The 17,814-nt window shown below is 43.0% G+C and overlaps 1 long non-coding RNA gene across 3 annotated transcripts; it reads left to right on the plus strand.

Annotated features, from left to right (window-relative positions):
• The first annotated feature begins 9,046 nt into the window (after nucleotides 1-9,046).
• Nucleotides 9,047-16,699, plus strand: LOC135259477 (uncharacterized). 3 transcript variants are annotated; one of them, XR_010331284.1, is made up of 5 exons: nucleotides 9,047-9,192; nucleotides 13,549-13,653; nucleotides 14,570-14,635; nucleotides 15,796-15,858; nucleotides 16,453-16,699. It is a non-coding gene; the product is annotated as an uncharacterized LOC135259477 (long non-coding RNA). The 3 variants fall into 3 exon arrangements; XR_010331285.1 differs by lacking the exon at nucleotides 14,570-14,635 and having other exon boundaries at nucleotides 16,453-16,684; XR_010331283.1 differs by lacking the exon at nucleotides 15,796-15,858 and having other exon boundaries at nucleotides 16,453-16,664.
• Nucleotides 16,700-17,814: the final 1,115 nt, after the last annotated feature.

Here is a 17,814-nt window from a genome sequence, read left to right on the forward strand (position 1 = left end):
ATTTCTAGAAATCACTTTCTTATACGATCCTTAGTGTTTGGTCTCCCGTTAGTTTGCATTGCTCCTTGAATCCACACACACCGCATCAGGCTGACGTCAGTTTTCATCATATATGGAGATATATATGTCAATTTTATTGAGAGCCACGCCTCAATTGTGGTTGGTGGACAGGCTATTTGGTTTTCTGAACATTACAAAGCCATCAGCCTTGTTCCTGCGTAGTGTGGAAAAGTCCTGCTTTAACTGCTGAAATGCGCCAGACTATGTTTGTCCTCAGGCCAGCAAGAGAGAATGTGTGGGAAAATCGCTGCTGTTTTCACTGTAAACTGCGGATAAGTTTTGTTTTTTTTTGCAGCAGAGGAAGCCTGTTTCGCTGGGGCGATCGCACTTTGTGTGTCACGTACCCCGGCTTACTCGGGCTAAATGCGATCTGGGATGCAGTCGGTCTTTTCTCAACACCCACGCTTAGGCACATTTCTGGGCAGTGCCCCTTTTACGGAGAGGTGATGCACTGACTGTGGGAAGGTCATGAGATTTCCACAGGAGCTCCTCTAAACGTTCTGTAGAGGGCTGCCCTGCAGATCCCCCCACCCCAGCCGCCCCCTCTCGCATTTTTTCTTGAACTCGTTCCATGGCTCCTGGCAGCTCTTGGCAGGGCGGGGTCCAAACTGGGGGGGGGGGGGGAAAGCCATAGCTGTGTTTGTCAGGAAATGTCACCAGTCCCGTTCGAGCGGCTCTGTGTACACGTATCACAATGGCTGCTGGAAGGAAGCGGTTCGTTTCGCATCCTGTTTTTGGGAGGTTCCGCACCTCCACATTTGGGAAGGAGCTGGGCCAACTCCTCCAGAAAGATTCCAGAGGTGAGGCTTTGTCCAAACGGCCAAATCGACCCGGGATCGAATGGATATATGAGCATGCGTTTGTTTGGTGACAACCACAGCTCATTCAGCCCAACCAGGCTAGACATTTTATCTGTAGTCAAGAGCGAACATAAGAGCACAATGATAAAAACGTGATAACAGAATCTAGCTCCGTGAAAAGCCTTTTGTCTTATTACAAAACTTTTGATAAATAGAAAAGGAAAACATTGCACAAACAAAACAGGGGATTTGAACTTTTTGAAGTTCGCTTCCCCATTGATTTTCTGAAAACCTACAGAAAGTAGAGATATTGAAGCTATATGGTTTGTTTAAAGTCTAGAAAGTTGAGATATTGAGCAAACCAAGGTGTGTTCCTGCACAGTCCGGGAGTCAAGCTCAGCAGTGCATGCTGGGTCGCCAGATGGGGATTTTAAAGGAATATATGTGTCACGTGCTGGTGTGACACGTCCGGGAGGGAGATGCGGCAGTTCCGGGTGTGCATTGTTGGTTGCCGTGTGGAGAGAGAGAGCACACCCACACAAACAAGAAAACACATAAACACCTTCACCCTTTCCCCCTCACGTGTTCCAGGCGAAAATAATAAACTAAAACAACCAACTAAAATAACAAAGACCAAAGAATGTAAAACCCAGCCACAGCTTTTCAGCTCGCTGCTGGGATCTGCTGGCCAACTTATCAGCTGACCAGTTTATTTGTCTTTTCGTGTTCTGCCGAACGAAACACAAAAACAGACGCTCTCTCGGTGTGTGTGCTCTCGACCCTGAACTGTGGAGAGAAACACACCTTTAAGCACCTGGGCTGATTAGCTAGCACAACCCAGGTACATGCAGTCATTACTGCACATACAGTTTTTTTATGCTGAAATGTGAAAATCGATTTTCCTTTATCGCCAAAACACAAGATGGGTGGCGCTGACGAGGTGACATCTGGTAATGGCTCTTCACTGTCTGGCCGTCTTTTTAACCTCCGCGAGCTTCACATGCTTGGCACAATCTTGCCTGGGGAAGTAAACTTCCATGTCCGCAATCTGCTAACAATAACACTCCAAAGTAAACAATGAGTGGTCATCAGCGTGCATGACACACCTATGAAAACAGCTCGGACGGGCGAGGAAAAAAAAAAAGTGGAGGTCTGCGGCGATAGCGTTTCAGACGTTTTCTGTGTATCTCCTTGGCTCCCCATGGCTTCTACAGTTCCACGGAGGGCTCAACTTTACGTCTTTATAGTATTTCAAGCTATCTCATTCAAATCGCTCCATTTTGATTAAAAGCTTCCTGCCAGAAGAATATGGGGAGTAAAGGAAAGCAAACATTTTAGTGTGGTTTCTCTTGAAGTCAATGTTGTGTCCACAGTAGACCTATCTATACAATTAAAGTACAATCAGACAAGATTTAAAAAAAACAACTTGTAGTCCAAAGATTACTTTCTCCCAGTTTCAAATTCCCAGTCAAAAGTAATTCTCTCACTGCTACAAAATAGAGTGTGTGGCTGGGACCCATCCGCACAGGAACAGTGCATTAGCAGATACCTGATCATGGGGCCCATCCACATACTGGAACAGTGCCTTAGCAGATACCTGATCATGGGGCCTATCCACACACTGGAGCAGTGCCTGAACAGATACCAAACCGTGGGGCCTATCCACACACTGGAACAGTGTCTTAACAGATAGCAGATTGTCCTCCATTGAAGCAGTCTGCCAATTGTTTGCATTCACTTTCAAACAGCTGCTCAATCAGTACGTTTGAGGATTTCCCTCATAAACCCCAGAAGTGACACATTGATATTTCTTTAGCTGGGTCCCCATTGGCTGTTACAGCAGCTTGTCAAGGTCTTCAAAAACCATGCAAATATGACAAAGTACAGAGCAGTAATAGACTAGAACAACACAAAGGCAAAAGTACATTCAATAAAAAAGCATAAATAATCATAAAGCTTCCTATGAAAAAGAAAATAACTTTGCTTACAGGTCATTGCCATTAAAATTAACAATATGTCCTTATGTGTGATACCAAATGTGAAATATAATATAAAAATGTGAATTAGCATATGTAAAATGTAAAAAAAAAAGGGCACGCGGAACAACTGTACATCCTCTGCAGCACATCCTCTTGGGTATGACTCGATATAGAAGCGCACAAGATACTCTTCCTTCCTGTAGGTGAGTGCTCCTCCGGTCTGCCTGCCTTTTTTGTACATTAGACAGGAAGCTTTGGTCCTGACCTCCACACATTAGCACACCAGTGACCTGAAACAGTCAGCCTCCCTCCACCAAAGCCTGTCAAGAACAGCTTCCATCCACTAAGACTACAGTCAGGAACAGCCTCCACCCACAAACACTACAGTCAAGAACAGCTTCCATCCACTAAGACTACAGTCAGGAACAGCCTCCATCCACAAACACTACAGTCAAGAACAGCTTCCATCCACTAAGACTACAGTCAGGAACAGCCTCCATCCACAAACACTACAGTCAAGAACAGCTTTCATCTACTAAGACTACAGTCAAAAACAGCTTACATCCACTAAGACTACAGTCAGGAACAGCCTCCATCCACTAACACTACAGTCAAGAACAGCTTTCATCCACTAAGACTACAGTCAAAAACAGCTTCCATCCACTAAGACTACAGTCAAGAATAGCCGCCCCCTACCAACCCCTGCCCAGAACAGCTTCCATCTACTAACACTATAGACAAGAACAGCCTCCCTCCGCCAATGCTACAACCAGGCATAGGCTTCATCTGCCAATGGCGCAGCCATGGACAGCCTCCATCCACCAAAGGAGGTGGGGCAGTGGGTAGCACTGTTGCCTCGCAGCAAGGAGGTACTGACTTCAAAGCCTTTCTGTGTGGAGTTTGCATGTTCTCCCCGTGTCTGGGTGGGTTTCCTCTAGGTACTCCAGTTTCCTCCCACAGTCCAAAGACATGCTGGTAGGTTAATTGGAGACTCCAAATTGCCAATAGGTATGAGTGTGTCAGTGAATGGTGTATGTGCCCTATGATAGATTGGCAGCCTGTCCAGGGTGTATTCCTGCCTCTTGCCCAATGCACACTGGGATAGGCTACAGCACCCCCCGTGACCCTGCCCAGGATAAGTGGGTATAGACAATGGATGGATGGACAGACAATTGAACCTTTGAAAATTTTGTTTTGTTTCTTGCCATATTGTGATGTCCTATATGAACTCCAATTTTTTAATTGCAATTTATTATACGACATAAAGAACAAACTCCAGTTCGTTTCCAGCCTACACTCATTGTACACAAAGTAATAAGTTAGGTAATAAAAGCTAAATCAAATGCAAATCAGTCTATATCCATATAAATCTCTCTTTTACACAATAAGCAGAGCCCTGGTGGCCGTGCTGTGGAATGTGTGAAGTTTGTCAGTGGCACATCGCATAAGTGCCTCCTTCCTTCTGGTGACTCAGACTGATGAGGAATCGGTTTAATTAGTTTACACACAAACATGATGGCTGAGGTATTAGTCAGAGGCAAGCCCATGTATTGATACCAATCTTCAGCTCAGGAGTGGAGACCATGAATGGAAGAGACCATTGTTCAGGAAGCTCCGTGCGGATGAGTGTAAAAAATGCTAAGTCACTTCCCTCACCTCAGCAGAGATCTGTTCCAGCGCTGAATCTCAACTCATGGAATGTGATACATAAACTCTGAAAAATCAATTGTTGGATTTACTTTAATTAATTATTTGTATATTAAGTGTAAGTGACTTCAACAGATTAACTAGACAACTTCCCTTGTTAATAAAACACAATTTTATTAAACGTGTTCATGTAATATTTGTGACTCAAACATTATTTAAACTTTCTCTTGTTGATCAAACTCGCTTTTATTAAGCATGCTCAGTTTTTTGTATTACTTAAAAATGACGTTTCTTTTAGGTAATACAAAACTAATCTCTGTGTGTAAGTTCAATGTACTTCATTTATGTTTAAAACACTGATTTCTACATGGTACAAATTCTTTAACAATATTGCATGCACCCATATTTTCAAATGCAAGCAGCCTGCACAAGCAAATGTGCAAATCACATTTGGTACCACTGTAAAAAAAAAAGTAACTGTTTTTACAGACAAACTGTTACTGAAATAATGATCCAAATCTGTGAAATGAGGGTGAGCCGTTCCAATTGTAATGCAGTTCTGCGGTTGGTTTAAACTTGAGGTTTAAACTCCAGCTAAGCACACTGCAATTGATCCTTTAATTTCTATATGCTTCGTTTACACATTTACACAATTAATGGTAAGAGCTCTATAATTAGTGAAGAAAATAACTTATAAATGTCTCATTAAATTAATACAATAATCCAAAATTTATGTGTTTCACACTACTGTTTGTTTTTTGTGTACATTCGAAACCAAAGCATTAGCTTCAAATAATGGATTTCATGTCTTGAGTGGTAACACCACACAATATATAAAAACGATAACAATAGGCTATCCATTAATAATATCTTCATGTAGCTGAAACCTAAGAAGCAAATGACAGAAAATCTACATTTAGACCAGTAATTTGTATTTGCAAATGTGAGATGACTTTAGATATTTTTATCTAAGTCTGTAGGGCTTTACAAGAGCTGTGTGCTGTGGCTTCTTCTTCCATTACACCAATGACTCACATACTCATACCTATGGGCAATTTAGAGTCTCCGATTAGCCTACATGCATGAAAGTGGAGTACCCGGAGGAAACCCACGTGGACACGGGTAGAAGTCCACGCAGAGAGGCCCAGGCCGGGATTCAAACCCAGCACCTTCTTGAAATGCACTATACTTTTACATGTATTTAATCAGTCAAAGTCAAGTGCCAGAGTGCTACCAACCTTGCTGCCCCCAGGGAATAAGGTAGAAGTAGAAACATACACAGTAGAATAAATATTAATTAATTCAAACAGAAAAAAATTAAGTAATCTGGCTTGTAATGATTTTTCATTTTTTGAGTGTATGGATGAGTTAAATACATGCTGTTTGTGTGTGTGTGTGTGTGTGTGTGTGTGCGCATGCGCATACGCACACGTGTGTATTGTTTCCACCACTCTTACATCTTCACGTTTCCCCTTTAGAACATTGCAGTCCTCCCAGATGCAGACAGGGTGGAGGGCGCTTCTCCTCTCACTGTGATTCTTACTCTGTGGTTTATTCCAGCTCCTGAGCTGCTGTACACCGAAGATACAGCCCCATCTCCTCCCAACAGGGGCTGGGCTGAGGAAAGCCTATCAAATAGCCTTTGCCATGGTGTCCACATGCATCCCATTCATTTAGCAGACTCTCTTATCCGGAGCAGCTTACAAATACAAAGTGCATTAGTGTATTTCTTTTAAAAAAGGCACACCAAGAGCAGCAGTAACTCCTGATACTGATTAGCAAGCGTGTGTCGTGCCATCCCGGATGCCAACTGATGGTCAGCAAGCGTTCTGCAAATCCCCGCTATGGCAGCTTACTGGGGACAGGACCCCTCATCAACTATTTCTGATTCTCTTAACAGCTGATCCTCATGTCAACTGCCTGCCCTCAAATGACTACTGGCAGGCCGCTGTAGTGCCTATTTAAAAAATGTCGGCTGACCAACGCCTTGCTAACAGTGGGCCGTTAATAGGCCGCTGTATGCTTGTTTGCTGAGGCGACACTTTAAAGTTGGCAACAGTGTTCCAAAAGGAGCTAGAATCCATTTCAAACTTGGTTACCAGATGCAGCCATCATGGTGAAGCTATTCAACCAGCGTGGCATAGAATCTACTGAGATGAGATGCAAAGACTACTAGAAAAAGTCAAGGGGTATCGGGTAACCCAAACTCGACAGAAAGAAAGGGAATAAGCATTTAAAATTTTAAACTAAAAGTCAAAGAAGCCAAGACTCAGACCAAATGGTCATCCATAGGTCCACAGGTCATCAGTTTGCAACTGAAAACAGTCATAGTTTCTGCTCATGCTAGTGGGGGGGTTCAGTCAGCCATTGAACACTGTACAGCACTAAACATCCTCAGGCTGCAGTGTAAATATTTTCTAACCAATCACATCAACTCATAGAAGGCGGGGTCTGTTCTGAAGCCAGCAAATCAAACTGCGGAATCAAACATAAACTATGACACAGAGGGAAGTGGCTGAATAGTGAGAGGAGCGTGCCGAACACGTCGCTCTTTCAACACTGTCCTCGAGTAATCCGACCAGTGGTTGAGCTGGCACATCCCTGGGGTAGCCAATCGCGGCTGCAGCATCACAGCTGCAGCGGAATCTCTGATTACACACGTCATCAGCCCCGAGTCTCCAACCTCGCTGCACAAATCCCCCACCGTAATCAAAGCCCAGGAAGTGCCACAATTAAACGATTATGATGCATGCATGCATCATATGCATCATATGCAATGCATGATGCATTGTCCATGGATGGATAAGGGTCCTGTTGACTAGGATTCCAATGCTGTGTACGGCCTTATCGGCTGTTGCCCAGTCATGCTGTATGGAAGGGAAGCACTCCTTCCATGAATTGTGCTAGCTCGTTCAAAGCAAACACCTCATGAGGTCTCCAACAGCACTCTCTCAGGTGTTTTTTATCTCTTAACTTTCCTTAGAATGCACACGGTGGTTCTTCTTATTGTTTCTTGTTTCTCTTTATTATTCTGTTTCTTGTTTAGTTTTTTTGCTGCATAACAACTCAGAACAATAGACACCTGGCTTTGTAATCACTGGAGTGTTTTTCAGGGGGGGTTTTACATTCCTTCCTGTCACACGGGATCGGACAGGAAGTTGGCCGCGCTAACAATGTGAAGAAAGGAGAAAGGCCTTCTTGATTGCTAATGGAAAGGGCAATCAAAGAATCAAGGTCGTGCTTTTTAAGCCACATCATCCAGCAATACCTGCTAGCACTCCCTGGCCTCATGTAGCATATATCATGAAGCTGTCACAGTATTAGACATTGGTATCAGTAAATAAAGATAACATTCTAAAAAGGTCATGATGTAGAGTGCAATTTTGATATTTAAACGGTTGCCCTGGAGTTATTCGTCTTTCATTTTTTTTTATGCCTGACCAAGCAGGGCAAGGACGAGCTCTCAAATCTCTCTGTATGACATATAGGAGATATAAAATTGCTGGGGGTATAGGTTTGCCATCTTGAGAGCCTGAGGATGAGCAGGCAGATCCCGCTGAACCATAATGAAAGAAATAATGCCGAACAAAATGACTGTGCAAAGCTAAGCATTTAGCATGATGCATTAATAAGCGCTTGCTGGCACACATTTTCCCTGCTAGGTTAAGCAGCAATAACAACACAGTGCAGTTTTTAGCAGATGTACTCATCACATGAAAGACCCCTGTAACATCTATGAATGTTCACCATCTCTGCACAATCAACAGGGCCTGTGTTCAAAAGTGCATAGAAGCTCATACGGAAGAAAATGTTTCATGAAGTGTAATTGGTATAATTATGAAATATAATTATATCAACGTTAAGTACTCTGGAGTGTGTTTTTTCTGCATGGTGTGGGTGAATGGGGGCTGGATTATGGTTAGGGTTAGGGTCATGTGAGAAAAAAAAACATGTACAGGACAATATGTAATGCTGCTTTAATGATGCAGTTATTTCAGGAAACTGAAATCCTCATGCCTTCCACATTCCGCATTCTGTGATGCACATGATTCCAGCTCTGCAGAATGCTTTGCAACAGGTAGCATGCAATGCCTTAAAGGGACAATTGCCAGGGCACTGTAGCAGGGTCCACTTGGGACCAGATCCCAGAAGCTTCCGGATGCCACCATGGACCCCTCCGCACTGGGTTTAGCGGTGCCTATAAATGCAAATCCCTTAATTCACTGAGCTCGCTGCAGCTCAGCGCCATGCCACTGCCTCTGGCTGCGACCTCAAATGGGACGTTCTGCAGCAGGATGCTTGGGGGGGTCGGGGGGGGAGGGAGTGGGGGGAGTGGGGGGTGGCACGGAAAAAAATAAGAGAAAGAATCTTGCAATGGTAACACAAACAGACCCCAGAAGCCTGTTGGGACAGAGTTCCTGTGGGCAGCCCTAGGAGCGCCCCCACTGGCTGGGCCCGTCCCACGGGAGCCAGGCGGCTTCCTCCCCTCCCACATCTGAGGAAGTCTCGCCAAGCCCGCGGCGGTGGGGTGGAGTGACCTGCCCGCCCGCAGACACCTCTTTCGCTCAGTGACCGCGGAGAGCAGCTCTGAGCAGGACCCTCCCTCCCGAAAAAGCCTCGCAGTCCCCCCCCAGAGCCCCGCGCCATGAAGACCGCCGGACTACCTTCTCTTCTTCTCCTCCTCTCTCTCCTGCTGATCAGGACAGGTACTCCTCTGCTTACCTCTCTCCTCCCTGCCTCCGGCCGCTAAATGGAGACCTGATGTGTGCAGAGTGCACCTCGCAGACCGGGAACCCGCTCTCTGTGTTCCCCAATTGCAGTGGAAACGAGGCCAGGTTCCTCTCGTCTACAGTGCTTTGTAATGGTACATGTACGTGGGTGGGTGGGTGGATTTCTGTGCTTTCACTACCTTCAAAGCGGATTTTTCTTTACTTTTTGTGGTCCAAAATATGCACATTTATTCGTGATTTGGGGTTGTGGATATTTTACATATTAGGTCTTGTCTCAGACAGTTTGTGTTTGTGTGCATTTTTATTCTTTTTATATCTGAAATCCTGGCACTAAGAGGTCTTATGGGGCAGTGGGCTTGGTTTTTCAGAAGTAGACCCCAATATTCTCAATTAACTCGATAAACTCAATATCGAATATATAATTAATTGGTTTATTCCGATTAGTTTATCTTCATAGTACTGTCCTCTTAATGACTCTAAAGCCCATTCATATGAATGATAAACACATCAGTACAACATGAACTTTTTACCAGATTGTGCTTTAACTGAGCTCACAGTCATTTTTTTTAACAGCATGTAAGATGCCAGCAGTTCAGCAGCAGCTGGCAATACAGGTTCCAGAACCCCAATAAATCACATCTGCGGTGACGGTATCGGTGTTCATTTTAAGCAACACCACAAAAGCACGTTCGGGGAGGCTTTCTGACCGCTCTTTCGGCAGCATCAAACGACGACTAAGCGGGCCCCTTCCGCGGTTAGCGGCGGCTTTGAGCTGGCGATGAGAGCCGCCGATCTTTCTGTCCCGCGGGTTCTCCGCATCGCGTCCCGAGTTATGCGCACGCAGCCTTTCCGGTGCGGATCTAGCGGTAGCGAGCCGTTCCCCGGTGAAGTGGTGCTCGGGAGCCGGTGCCTTTCGGCTCTGGCGACGGTGTCCGGCCTGATTCGCGGAGGAGTTGGCGCTTGGCGCTGGGAGGTGTTTTTTTTTTTTATTGCGTCGAACGCGGCGAGATTGCTGCTCCGTGTCTGCGCTTCGCCCTCCGTTCTGTGCTTTTTCCTTCACAGTACTGCCACGTTGAGACCCTCACTGGGAAAGAAACAGGGGTAGGAGATGAAAGAGGCTGATGGTGTTGTTATGTCGTGTGCTTAAAATGATTGTAGAGTATGATTTCGAATGGAAAATATGGCTTTTAATGGAAGTTTCAGTGATAAGCTGTTCCATGCAGTATCTCTCAATAGTTTACACACATGGAAACAATTTCTTATTGTTTAATGATATAAGTAAGTAATTTTAAAAGGTTTAAATGTTCAGCTCTCAAGCTATCGTGAAATGTGATACTGGCATGGCAAATTACTTTCCAAACCAAAAGGAAAAAGAACAAAAGTATGCTACAGCCCGCTTATATTGTAAAAATGTATTGTAAAAAAACGTATTAAGTGTGTTATTAAGTTAAGTGTATGTCCTTAAGAGGCCAAATCAGCATCTTTTCAGAGTGGGCTGTGAGTAACATACAGAATTCACAGTATGAACAGCACTTTTTTGGACAGTGTATTTTTGGTGCTCTCAGTGATAGTCCCATAGAACACTGAGAAACGGGGCATTCTGTGCTGTTCCCGTGGAACACTGAGACCCAGGGTATTCTAAATGTCCCCATAGAACACTGAGACAAAGGGAATTCTGTGCTGTTCCTATAGAACACTGAGACATGGAGCATTCTGTGCTGTTCCCATAGAACACTGAGACAAAGGGAATTCTGTGCTGTTCCCGTAGAACACTGAGACAAAGGGAATTCTGTGCTGTCCCTGTAGTACACTGAGACATAGAGCATTCTGTGCTGTTCCCATAGAATACTGAGACATAGAGCATTCTGTGCTGTTCCTATAGAACACTGAGACATGGAGCATTCTGTGCTGTTCCCATAGAACACTGAGACAAAGGGAATTCTGTGCTGTTACCATAGAACACTGAGACAAAGGGCATTCTGTCCTGTTCCCATAGAACACTGAGATAAATGGAATTCTGTGTTGTTCCTGTAGAACCCAGAGACAGGGCATTCTGTGCTGTTCCCATAGGACACTAAGACACAGGGCATTCTGTGCTGTTCACATAGAATATTGAGACACAGGGCATTCTGTGCTGTTCCCATAGAACACTGAGACAAAAGACATACTGTGCTGTTCACATAGAACTCTGTGATACAGGGTATTCTGTCTAATCCCACAGAATTTTCAGATGCAGGCCATTCTCTAGCTGAACCAAACAGCAAGGAAGATAATTACAGACCCAGACCTGAGCAGTTAATATGCAGAAATAAGTGAAAAATAACACATTTGTTCCCAAAGTTTATTTTGTGTGTATATAGAACTATAGTGATAATGTGACTTCACTACCTCTTCTAACTCACTGTACTGATACTGTAGTCAGTAAGACTAATGCCTAGTACCAACATGGCTCCAGATTTTATCATGCGGGGCAAAGGAATGTACTAAATCATTTTTAAATGTTATGCAAGTACATGAACAAAGCAACTTTGGGAACACATATTTGGCGACAATAGAATCAACTACAGGTTTAGGCCCTGAATGGTCAGAGAAGAATTTGATCTCTGATTGGATCACGGAAAAGTAAAAGAGGAGTGGCTTTCATCTGTTTATGTTTCCAAACTGTGGGCGTCGCCCTGAGAAAAATTGTACTGCAGTGTGTGCCTGGAGGACCGATCTCTCCGGAGATATGCAGTGGGAACCAGACCGCCCCCCTTTCTCACAGTGCGGACAATTACTGTCCGACTACTCCGCGCCCCACAAATCTTTGAGTAAATGCTCAATGTCACATCAAATCTGAGTCACTGCGTACCCATAGATGGAATGAATTAGACTTTTTTGTTTGCCTCTTTACTTTTTGTGATATACATGGGAAATGTTTAAAAACTACTGATTAGTAAGATGCTATGGTGTATTAGCTTTTTAAATGCATTACACTATCAGGTACAAAAAGTTTGGCAGCAAATCTGAAATCAGCTCCCCCCTCCCCCATTGACTTTACAGGACTGCATGTTTTAGGTCATGCTAGTGGCTGGCGTGCCACGGATACTGACATGGACATGTAAAAATACGCTAACAATGAAAGGTCTGCTAAGTTTATAGCGCAGCTGTGGAATTACCGGTGCTGTCGCTAAAACTGCAGCCTCTGGCTCTTGTGGGTGCACATGCGCACACACGTGAATGTATGCAGCCACGCCCGCTGCCACTCACACACACGCACACACACAAACACGCTCGTACGCAGCCGAGGGGAAGGGGAAAATGGCAGGGAGGAGGCAGCATTCATCTTCGGTAGCGACAGCAACAGGAAGGGTTTAATGGCTGGTTAGGATGGGGCGGCCTCGTGGGGGGGGTGCAATAGCAAGGCTCAGACAGGATACAGCTTTGCACAAGTTCGCTCACATAAAAGGGGATCCCCGGCACAGTGTCAGCGTTAGCGTTAGAGGTGGGTACCCTGGCACCGTTCCCCTCCAGCTTACCAGAACAGTGAAGAAGAACTGGGTGAATTATGCTGTCCATTCAGTCAGCCTGCAGCCCTGCAGGCCACATTTCCACACATTATTATGTTTGAAAATGAACATGCTAAAATAAATAACCATGTTTAAACAGCTGGATTATTTACTGAAGAACTAGCCATGCATTTAATGTACATATATCACATTCCTGAAGGGAGACAGTGTCTGCTGAATTTCACTGTTTCAGCACCTGCAAAGCAGCCCATACATCCACCATTTTGATTGTAGTTTATGAACACATTTTGTTGAATTAATGTTTTGTTTCTTGTAAAAAACACATCTTTGCCCATTCAAGGCTAACACTTTACCAAACTGAAATAATACATAACCAATAGATTAACATTTATTGTTTGCTAAGCATTATTTGACATAAGACATTTTAAGTGTAATATAAAAGGTTGTTGGGTCATATAAATGTCAGTAACATGCGGTGGGGTACAGCATGTAGGATATTTTTTTAGTAAATAAGTACACATGTTAATATGCCCTGTGCACCGAAATGAGTGAAATGAGAAGACTCAATGACTGCACATCTCTGTGATCTGTTAGCCTTCCTTCCACAGGGAGTCCCTGCCCACACTGACTGCACGTCTCTGTGATCCACTAGCCTTCCTTCCACTGGGGTATCTCCTGAATCTCCTGTTATGCCCCCTTCGAAAATGGAATGTGAAATATCTATGATAGTCCACTCACAATTCTCCCCGAGACCCCCAATACATCTTTCCTTTGTTGTTAACTGTTCACATTTTTATTGAAATTGTTTCTGTTCCCTGTTTAGAATCAAATACAACAGAACTGCCGCCAAGTATAGTTCCAGGACCAGATGGACAATCAGCCCCAACAACAACTCCAACAACTCCAAATAATAAAACAACAGACACAGGTGAGTCACGAAAATGAAACATTTATTTTGGACCTTTCACAAAGAATTCCCAACGAGTGAGTTATTCAGGAAAATACTGGCGCTATATCCTGATTCTCAATGCAAAAAAGTAACATTTTCAATTATCACTTCATGGCAAATAAACTCAGTTAGAGTACTTTTCATTCCAATAGAGTAACTACTCACCCTGGACTAATAAAAACATTTGTGAAAGTTGATTTAACACTAGGAATTTTGCCGTGGTGTTTGGAATTAAACTGTTATCTGTTTTTTTAGCTACATAGGTTTATAACAACCCCTTCAAAATAGTTGTTCCCAGCACTACACATAAATATTAAGAACTGTTAAAGCCTTTTCAAAGAACTTATAGACATACTATAGTATTTTTTTTAAAATATGTACATTCTAAGACCATGCAAAGTACTGTGGCTCATTATAATTACATTTGCATGTCGTTTCAACTGAACATTTAAGTTTGAATTCTAGAATCACAGTGTCATCTGTTTCAATGAAACATTTAAGTTTGTATGCTATATTCACCCGGTCATCCATTTTAACTAAAATTGAAACTTGGATTCTTGAATCACACTGTCATCTGTTTCAACTAAAATTGAAGCTTGGATTCTAGAATCACATTGCCACCTGTTCCAACTTTATGTTTGGATTCCATAATCATAATGCCACAAAAAAGAATGAAAGCTTTTCTCCACGCTGAAGTGACCTGAATTTTTTGTCAAATTTTCCAGTGTGTTGTGCCACTTTATGATATTAATAGGCAAGCCTCTCGCTGTGTTATTTTGCATTCTGTACACACTACTTAAGACAAGCTAATATTCACAATGTATACATTAGACAAACAGTAAGTGTTGAGAGGCTAATTTAATGACTAATTTAATGGATGACACTATCTTTTCAGATTCAAATGCAACTTCAAGTGTAACCCAAACAGGATCAACACTAAATCCGAAAGAAGACTCTCCAAGTGGGTTCAACTCTCGCGACCTTATTTTCGGTGTATTTCTAAATAAAAGCCTGTCAGGCAACTCTGGCTAAATTTGTTCCATTGATCTAAATCACAGGTGTCAAACTCCAGTCCTGGTGGGCTACAGTGTCTGCTGGTTTTCAGGGTGTTCCCAGCATCAGTGGTTCATTTAAGTAATTTATTGGCTAAGGAATCCACACACCTTGTTCTCTAGGCCTTAATTAGCAGCTGATTGAAAGAAAACCACAAAACCCCACAGACACTGCAGCCCCCTTGGGATTCAGTTTGACAGCCCTGATCGAAATGTTATTTTTGTTTATTTTCCCCTTTGTTCATTTGTAAACACCCTCATGTGTACAAGTAAGCATTGTGATCGCATTTACTGTTAGAGTGCCAGTGTGTCATGGGTGTGTTATGATGACCTGAAATACAAAAACTATTCCTCAGGATCTCACAAGTGTGAACACATTCACTGCCTTTCAATTTCATAAGTCAAAGTCAAAGTCAAAACCACTGGAATTTTCCTACTAAGTGTTAGTCGACAGCAGTTTTTGTGCAAATCTCACCCCCACGGTAATACAGAGTTTTTCCACATTTCAGAAACAAAGCCAACTGATGCAGCCACATATTTTTTTTAAATATGTACATTCTAAGACCATGCAAAGTACTGTGGCTCATTATAATTACATTTGCATGTCGTTTCAACTGAACATTTAAGTTTGAATTCTAGAATCACAGTGTCATCTGTTTCAATGAAACATTTAAGTTTGTATGCTATATTCACCCGGTCATCCATTTTAACTAAAATTGAAACTTGGATTCTTGAATCACACTGTCATCTGTTTCAACTAAAATTGAAGCTTGGATTCTAGAATCACATTGCCACCTGTTCCAACTTTATGTTTGGATTCCATAATCATAATGCCACAAAAAAGAATGAAAGCTTTTCTCCACGCTGAAGTGACCTGAATTTTTTGTCAAATTTTCCAGTGTGTTGTGCCACTTTATGATATTAATAGGCAAGCCTCTCGCTGTGTTATTTTGCATTCTGTACACACTACTTAAGACAAGCTAATATTCACAATGTATACATTAGACAAACAGTAAGTGTTGAGAGGCTAATTTAATGACTCATTTAATGGATGACACTATCTTTTCAGATTCAAATGCAACTTCAAGTGTAACCCAAACAGGACCAACACTAAAACCTGAAGACTCTACAAGTGGGTTCAACTCTCGCGACCTTATTTTCGGTGTATTTCTAAATAAAAGCCTGTCAGGCAACTCTGGCTAAATTTGTTCCATTGATCTAAATCACAGGTGTCAAACTCCAGTCCTGGTGGGCTACAGTGTCTGCTGGTTTTCAGGGTGTTCCCAGCATCAGTGGTTCATTTAAGTAATTTATTGGCTAAGGAATCCACACACCTTGTTCTCTAGGCCTTAATTAGCAGCTGATTGAAAGAAAACCACAAAACCCCACAGACACTGCAGCCCCCTTGGGATTCAGTTTGACAGCCCTGATCGAAATGTTATTTTTGTTTATTTTCCCCTTTGTTCATTTGTAAACACCCTCATGTGTACAAGTAAGCATTGTGATCGCATTTACTGTTAGAGTGCCAGTGTGTCATGGGTGTGTTATGATGACCTGAAATACAAAAACTATTCCTTAGGGTCTCACAAGTGTGAACACATTCACTGCCTTTCAATTTCATAAGTCAAAGTCAAAACCACTGGAATTTTCCTACTAAGTGTTAGTCGACAGCAGTTTTTGTGCAAATCTCACCCCCACGGTAATACAGAGTTTTTCCACATTTCAGAAACAAAGCCAACTGATGCAGCCACAGTCACCTCAGCACCGGGCAGTACCCTAGAAACAGGTAGGAGGGGACCACATTTCAGGCTATTTCCATTGCAGTTCATCCCTCCTTCTGCTTCAAGGGTCAAAGGAGGTCACCATCATGCTTAAGGTTGCCAGACAGCCATAGTTGACAACCCCAAAATGTAGCTGAGTAGATAAACAATCATGTGGGGAAGTTTCAGGGTAAAAATATACAGGTGTCAGTGATAGACAAGGGAATTTAGAGTGAATATATGGGGAGGAAGGGGTTCCTCTACAAACCACTCAGTCATTGCCCATTTTCCGCCGTGGTCTGAAGACGCATCTCTTCAGACTAATACACGGACTAATATCAACTCTGCAGGCACTATCAAACAAGAATTGTCTTATCATTTGATCCTAATTTGTTCCTGTAGCACTTTTATGTGATGCTTGTATCTCCATCCAGCGCTTTAACTGTGTGCGTTTCTTGACATTGTAGCTTGTCGTTTGGCTGCCCAGTTTGCTTACCATACACTATTGACCCCTAGCCTAGCTTATTTCTGAACTGAACTTATGTTTCTGTATGAATAACTGTTACATAAGATTTATTGTGCATTATTGGACCAGTGTGTCGGGGTGTATAATTCAGCCTGGTTTGGAACACAAGGTAGTCGTGTAATCATGGGGTTATGCACAAGAGAGGCAGGCATTGTGCAAACTCACCCCCAGGATACAAGAGTCACTGTCAGACAAAGCAACTATGCACCACAGTCACTGACGGGAGTAAGAAACAGTAGAGGGTACCACATTCAGGCTACCATGCAGTACCTCCTTCAGCTTCAAGGTCAAGAGGTCACACATGCTTAGGGCCAGACAGCATAGATTGAAAAAAATGTAGCTGAGTAGATAAACAATCATGTGGGGAAGTTTCAGGGTAAAAATATACAGGTGTCAGTGATAGACAAGGGAATTTAGAGTGAATATATGGGGAGGAAGGGGTTCCTCTACAAACCACTCAGTCATTGCCCATTTTCCGCCGTGGTCTGAAGACGCATCTCTTCAGACTATACCTGGACTAACTATCACTACTCTGCAGGGCACTATCAAACAAGAATTGCTCTTATCATTTGAATCCTAATTTGTTCCTGTAGCACTTTTATGTGATGCTTGTATCTCCATCCAGCGCTTATACTGTAGCGTTATCTTGACATTGTAGCTTGTCGTTGGGTCGCCCAGTTTGACTTACCATAACTTTCTGACCTAGCCTATGCTTACTTTCTGAACTGAACTTAATGTGTTCATGGCTATGAATAACTGTTACATAATTATTATTGTGCATTATTGGACCAGTGTTTCGGGG

Source organism: Anguilla rostrata, chromosome 7 (assembly GCF_018555375.3).
Source record: "Anguilla rostrata isolate EN2019 chromosome 7, ASM1855537v3, whole genome shotgun sequence".
Lineage (NCBI taxonomy): Eukaryota > Metazoa > Chordata > Actinopteri > Anguilliformes > Anguillidae > Anguilla > Anguilla rostrata.